The sequence below is a fragment of the Misgurnus anguillicaudatus genome, chromosome 16 (genome assembly GCF_027580225.2).
Source record: "Misgurnus anguillicaudatus chromosome 16, ASM2758022v2, whole genome shotgun sequence".
Lineage (NCBI taxonomy): Eukaryota > Metazoa > Chordata > Actinopteri > Cypriniformes > Cobitidae > Misgurnus > Misgurnus anguillicaudatus.
In genome coordinates this window covers 4,106,959-4,112,958 of record NC_073352.2, presented here as the reverse complement: position 1 = coordinate 4,112,958, position 6,000 = coordinate 4,106,959, and the positions used below count along the sequence as shown (strand labels likewise).

Genomic DNA, 6,000 nt, shown 5'->3' with positions numbered 1-6,000 from the left:
TGGATTTTCAGAACCGGGTCATGACGAGTTACACGTGGTAAGTAAGACTTCTGTCTTATGTTGGAAATAGGCGCGTGTATATTATATAAATGACACGAACATGTAGTGAATCATACGTTATAAGTGTTGTATAGTGTTGCATGACTCGTACTCGCTCCTCCCGTGTTATAACTCCTCCTTCTTCATTTTTTCGTACGTTATCGGAAAGATTCGGTAAAGCTAATCTTTCTTTTATAAATCTGATTAAACTAAAGACTCTTCAGAGATATAAAGGATGTCATACTACTCTATAGGTACTCCAGATTGATATCAGAAATGCAGAAACAGCGTGTGTTACGTGAGCTTTAAAAAAGTCTTGTGCCATGGCTCCTCCTTACAGGAAATCTTTAAAGGGGACAGATAATGAAAAACCATTTTTACCTTGTCTTTGTTGAATAATGGTAGTCTACCCACATTCACAAACATACAAAAAGTGCTAAACATGCTAAACATCTCAGTCTCATAGAAATTCCTCTTTTAGAAATGTCAGCCAGAAAACAGCCCAATCTGAAAAACTGATGCTTATGACATCACAGGCATCTAACTGCCCTTCCACTTTAAAATAATTGGCTAAATTTTTTGAGTGGCAGCAAAGTCAGCCAATCAGTAATGAGATTGCAAGTTAAGCCAGTAGGGGGAGCCAAATAGGTGCAAAACCACTTGTTTAAAATCCCCCTCCCTAATAGAGCTATCTGAGAGAGGTTAAGAAGCAAAACAAATTGTCACATCACAGAACAAGGATAAATACTCTGTTCAATCATTCTATGTCACCTTTAACGAACAAAGATACAAAAATGGGGTTTGTTCATTATTTATCAATGAGCCAAATTCAATAAAAACTTACTGTAGTTCAAGTCAAGTAAATGTGTTTATAAGTTGAGTGTGTTTTTGTCAGATGTACATTAGATGAAATGATTACCGTATGATTGATAGTTGTAATATGACTGTGATTATATCAGCTCTTGTGTTTTCTGTAGGTGTGATGATGATAATACCGCAGCAGCTGTTCTGTGTTAAATCAACGTGACATCCTGAAATCCATATGTTTATAAAGCCGAGATGCATGAACTTTAATAGAGGAAAGCCAGTAGACTGGCAATGAGAAAATGACAAGCATATCTCCAAGTATTAATAGCATCAATGCGAATATAGACATGGGCTTTTGGAAATGACATTAATTAGATAATGATGTATATTTAAAACATGATGAATACATGATTTAAGTTAGTGTGATTTAAACCTCCTTCTTCTGGTTCTTTTTAAAAAGAAAAAAAATATGATCTGAAGTCTCCTTATATGGTCGAGCCGTTCGATTTGTACGTTCACTTGTTTTTCCACAAATGCCATCAGCAGGTTTTTCATTGTGCCGTCTCTGTGCACATTAAAGCCTTTTGAAAGCCCCCTCTTTGCATTCGTGCGAGCAGCACAAATAACACATCCTGCTTTACGTCTGCTCAAGCTGTTCGCATTAATGTCCCCACCACCCCAGCATACATCTGACAGATCTGAGTGATGCTGAAATATATAGCGCACAACAAATCATGTGCACACGCAAATGCAGATCCTGTCCTGGGTAAATTTTGGCATTAGTTGATGAGATGGTCCGACATCCCGGCACTGGTTGAATGCATTCTGTGGGACCCACTTAGACGTCTTGGCCTGGGCGAGCTTTTATGTTGTTTGAAAGGCAATAAGAGGCTCTCAGCATCTACAAGTGCCTTAACTAGAGCGACCTTGCTCAAATCCTGTGCGCACTCGGCTGGGGCTTTGGGGACGTGACCAAGGCTAAACCTAATGTGCCTCAGCATCGTGGCAATTTTCTGCTCTTCTAAGAATTAATCTTCTGGCTTTAGTTGCCTTTTGTTCAGTGCATAGTATAATCAGGTGATATTCATGTTTCATGACTGAACTAATGGATATAGATTGATCGTTCAAAACTGACCCCTACCTTGAATTGATTCTTATCATATATCATATTAACTGACTTGATTTTAGACTGGACTGATCCTGTGTGACCGATGTCCGTGATGGAAGGAAGACAATCTTCTTTCTACAGCGTGTTTACCAGCGCCTCATGCCCACAACTGAAGTCATTTAACTCTAGAAATATTTCTCAGTCGTGTTGCTTTGTGGTGGAGAGCCAAATGAACCTTACCATCCACAGATGTCCGTGTCTACGCTGATACGCGTCTGCTGCTTCCAGAGATCAGAGCTTAATGAGGACTATATTTCACTGTTTACCAGGATAATGCCTTCACGTAGGCTGGGAATAACACAATGGAAAGGAGACAGCAGGAGGGTAACACTTACACAAACCAGCAGTCACCTCGTATACCAACCACATACTGCATTTCGATCTTTTATTCTGTTATTACAATTGAAGAATTTATATTCTTAAATGTGGTTTTAGGGATTTTTTTTATAACTATGCATCAACAATTAAGAAGATTCAACAATGCAACACTGAAAGCATTGTGTCTGCGCATGTGTGTGTTTAATATGCCTTGCACCACTCTGTGTGGGAGTGCAAATTGCAAATATGTTTTGGTAATCCATATGTACAACATCATTGCTTCTGGTCAGTATGGACTGAACATTCAGATATGAATATTGCTGCATTTACATGAGTTGCTTTATTTTAACCAACTTCAAAGGATGTAAAATAAATCTTTGGTGTCCCCAGGGTACACATGTGAAGTTTAACTCAAAATATCATATAGATAATTTATTATATCATGATAAAATTGTCACTTTGTAGGTGTGAGCAAAAATGTGCCAGTTTTTGGGTGTATCCTTTAAAATGAAAATGAGCTGATCTCTGTACTAAGGCAGTGCTGTGGTTGGATAGTGCAGATTAAGGGGTGGTATTATCCCCTTCTGACATCACAAGGGGAGCCACATTTCAACGACCTATTTTTCCACATGCTTGCAGAGAATGGTTCACCAAAACTAAGTTACTGGGTTGATCTTTTTCACATTTTCTAGCTTGATAGAAGGACTGAGGGCCCAATTATAGTACTTAAACATGAAAAAGTCAGATTTTTATGATATGTCCCCTTTAAAACAGTATATCGATCAGGTGAGACATACTACAACAGCACGTGATATTTTTGTGTTAAACTCTTTTTGGTAGTGTGGGACATTGTAACTCTCCTGTCTGTAGTTGTCAATAATTTTTTTACATTTCTAACCTACTTTAACTATTGTTGTAAAGACCACCCAAACCGAGACCAAGACTTTGAAGGGTTAAGGCCAAGACAGGGCGAGATCAAGTCAAGCCCAATGCCAGAACAACTTAAATTCATCTGAAAGTTTCCCATAGCCCTATACCTAGAAAGTCAAAATAATCATTACAAATAAATGCCATGCCAAACCATTCTGTACAAGCATGTGAAAAATAGATTATTCATATTTCACCTGTTTTAAATTGTGACATAGGTACACTGTAAAAAATGCCATAGAAATTACAGTGTTACGTACAGCTGGTTCCTGGTAACTTACCGTAAATTTAAATATGTTATTTACTGGCAACATGTTGTTCAAAGTTAAATGAACATTAAACATTTACAAGTCTTTGTCTTTACAGAGAAAACTAAAATAACATCCTTATGCGAAGCATTCTGGGAAACAAAATCTGAAGCAAAAAACTGAAAAAGGTTGATGAGGATTTCTGGTTCCCACTTTGAGTAATAATAATAATACCATACATTTATATAGCGCTTTTCTCAGTACTCAAAGCGCTTTACATATGAACGGGGGAATCTCCTCAACCACCACCAATGTGCAGCATCCACCTGGATGATGCGACGGCAGCCATATTGCACCAGACCGCTCACCACACACCAGCTTATTAGTGGAGAGGAGACCGAGTGATATAGCCAATTAGTATGAGGGATGATTAGTAGGCCAATGGGCAAGTTTGGCCAGGATGCCGGGGCACACCCCTACTCTTTTCGAAGGACATCCTGGGATTTTTAATGACCACAGAGAGTCAGGACCTCGGTTTAACGTCTCATCCGAAGGACGGTGCTTTTTTGACAGTATAGTGTCCCCATCACTATACTGGGGTGTTAGGACCCACACAGACCACAGGGTGAGCACCCCCTGCTGGTCTCACTAACACCACTACCAGCAGCAACCTGGTTTTTCCCAGGTGGTCTCCCATCCAAGTACTGACCAGGCTCAGCCCTGCTTAGCTTCAGTGGGCAAGCTGTATTGGGCTACAGGGTGATATGGCTGCTGGCAATAACTAAACCCCTGTTCAGAGCCTGACTCCACCCACTGGCAATATTTGAAAAATGCAAGAAAAGTGGGCAGATCCCAACAGAGATAGAGGGGACGAACTAAGCTCGTACCAAGTGTGTGGTGAGATCGTAACAAGGGCGTGGTGAGCTTGAACCTGCTTATGTCACGAGTCATTTTTTGGACCCAACATCCAATAGGAAAATTCAACTGCAGTAGCCACCGTTCAACCTGAAGAGGGCAGCACTCAGACGTTTTTACACCATATATTGTAGTATTGAAACACTTTATATCCAAATGTCAACAAACTTACTTAAATCAATGAACAGCACTAATAAACCGTCATTCTTACAGATCAGTAACTAAAAAAAAGTTGGATTAGGGTTTAGTTACTCTTTAAGTAGTTAAATATGGAAAAATGTGTCAAAGTTTGAAAGAAAACACCAATGGCTTTTGATAAATACCGTATGTTGAAACACCATACGCCTGCTCTTCAAATAGTCATTCATTAAAGTGTTTACAAACTAGGGCAAAACAAAACAAATGTATACATAATTGTATACTGTATATAAAATACTACTATATAAAGGTTATATTTCATATAGCATTTAAAACACAAATTGCCCGGAAATGTTTTTGTAGGTTTAAGGGAAGTTTAAGGGGGAAAGAAAGTTTAAATGTAGGGGACGCGGCTAAAATAATTTATTTCTCTATAAATTAATTCAATTCTATAGCGCTTTTTTGTTGTTTTGTATTGTTACAAGGCAGCTTCAGAGTAAAGACATATAAAATACTCTTTTCAACATAGTTTGTATAAATAAACATTTATATGTTTATATTTTTAAATAATTTAAATGCAGTACTAGTGATCGAATTTTAAATTTCGATTTTAATAAAATGGGAAAAAAAATAAAACTTTTTAACCTTTCACCTGTAGCTCCTCCCCTTTACGAGGACGTCACCGGTCTCTCTCTCTTTCTCTCTCTCTCTCTCACACACACACACACACACACTTACACACAAGTCATCGAGCGAGAGTGCAGGAGAGAGCGCGTGGACGAGACTGCGCCCATCAGCAGCACACAGACACAGATAGCGCGCCTGAACAATGGCACGAGATTCACATATGACTGCCATGTGAAGACACAGTGCTCCTGTCACTGAAGATGACGATGGGGAGGAGAGACGCGCACCCTGTACTCCATCACTGATGAGAGAGAGAGAGAAAGGCGCGTTCACCTGCAGGCCCGGGATGCGCGCACACAAGTGCCTCTGATCATACGGGAAATAATGACTTTATATCATCAGCTGCTGTAAACCTAAAGAAATAAAGGCTGGTGCGGGTAAGTGACGGATAATAACCGTGTGTAGATTACATGAATAACGCGCTCTTATCATTGTGTGTATCAGTCTTACTTTTGCCTTCATGTAACGCTGTTTACTGCTGACAGACTGTGCTCGTGTTTCTTATCGGGATTTTATGGCCGTCGTAGTGTTCAAATCCTGTCAGATGTCTTAAACCGTTTCAACTGCCCAAACTAGTCAGACATTTGGGCTGTTATAGTCTCACAACCTCGCGTGCTGATAGGATTTTGAGCATCATACAGTAGTTGTAAAGCAGGAACCGTGCATTTTGGGGTATCAGTCTTAAAACCTAGCAAGCTGCATATCTAGACAGCATTTTGGGCACAACGAATTGAGACGAATTGAGCATTTTTG

The 6,000-nt window shown here is 39.5% G+C and overlaps 1 protein-coding gene across 1 annotated transcript in view; it reads left to right on the top strand.

The window, feature by feature from the left end:
• Positions 1-5,279: 5,279 nt before the first annotated feature.
• The window catches only part of nexmifb (neurite extension and migration factor b), a 102,740-nt gene continuing 102,019 nt past the window's right edge, over positions 5,280-6,000 (top strand). Inside the window, 1 exon segment of the mRNA XM_055178144.2 lies at positions 5,280-5,624. The gene's annotated coding sequence lies outside the window, so the exon portion shown is untranslated.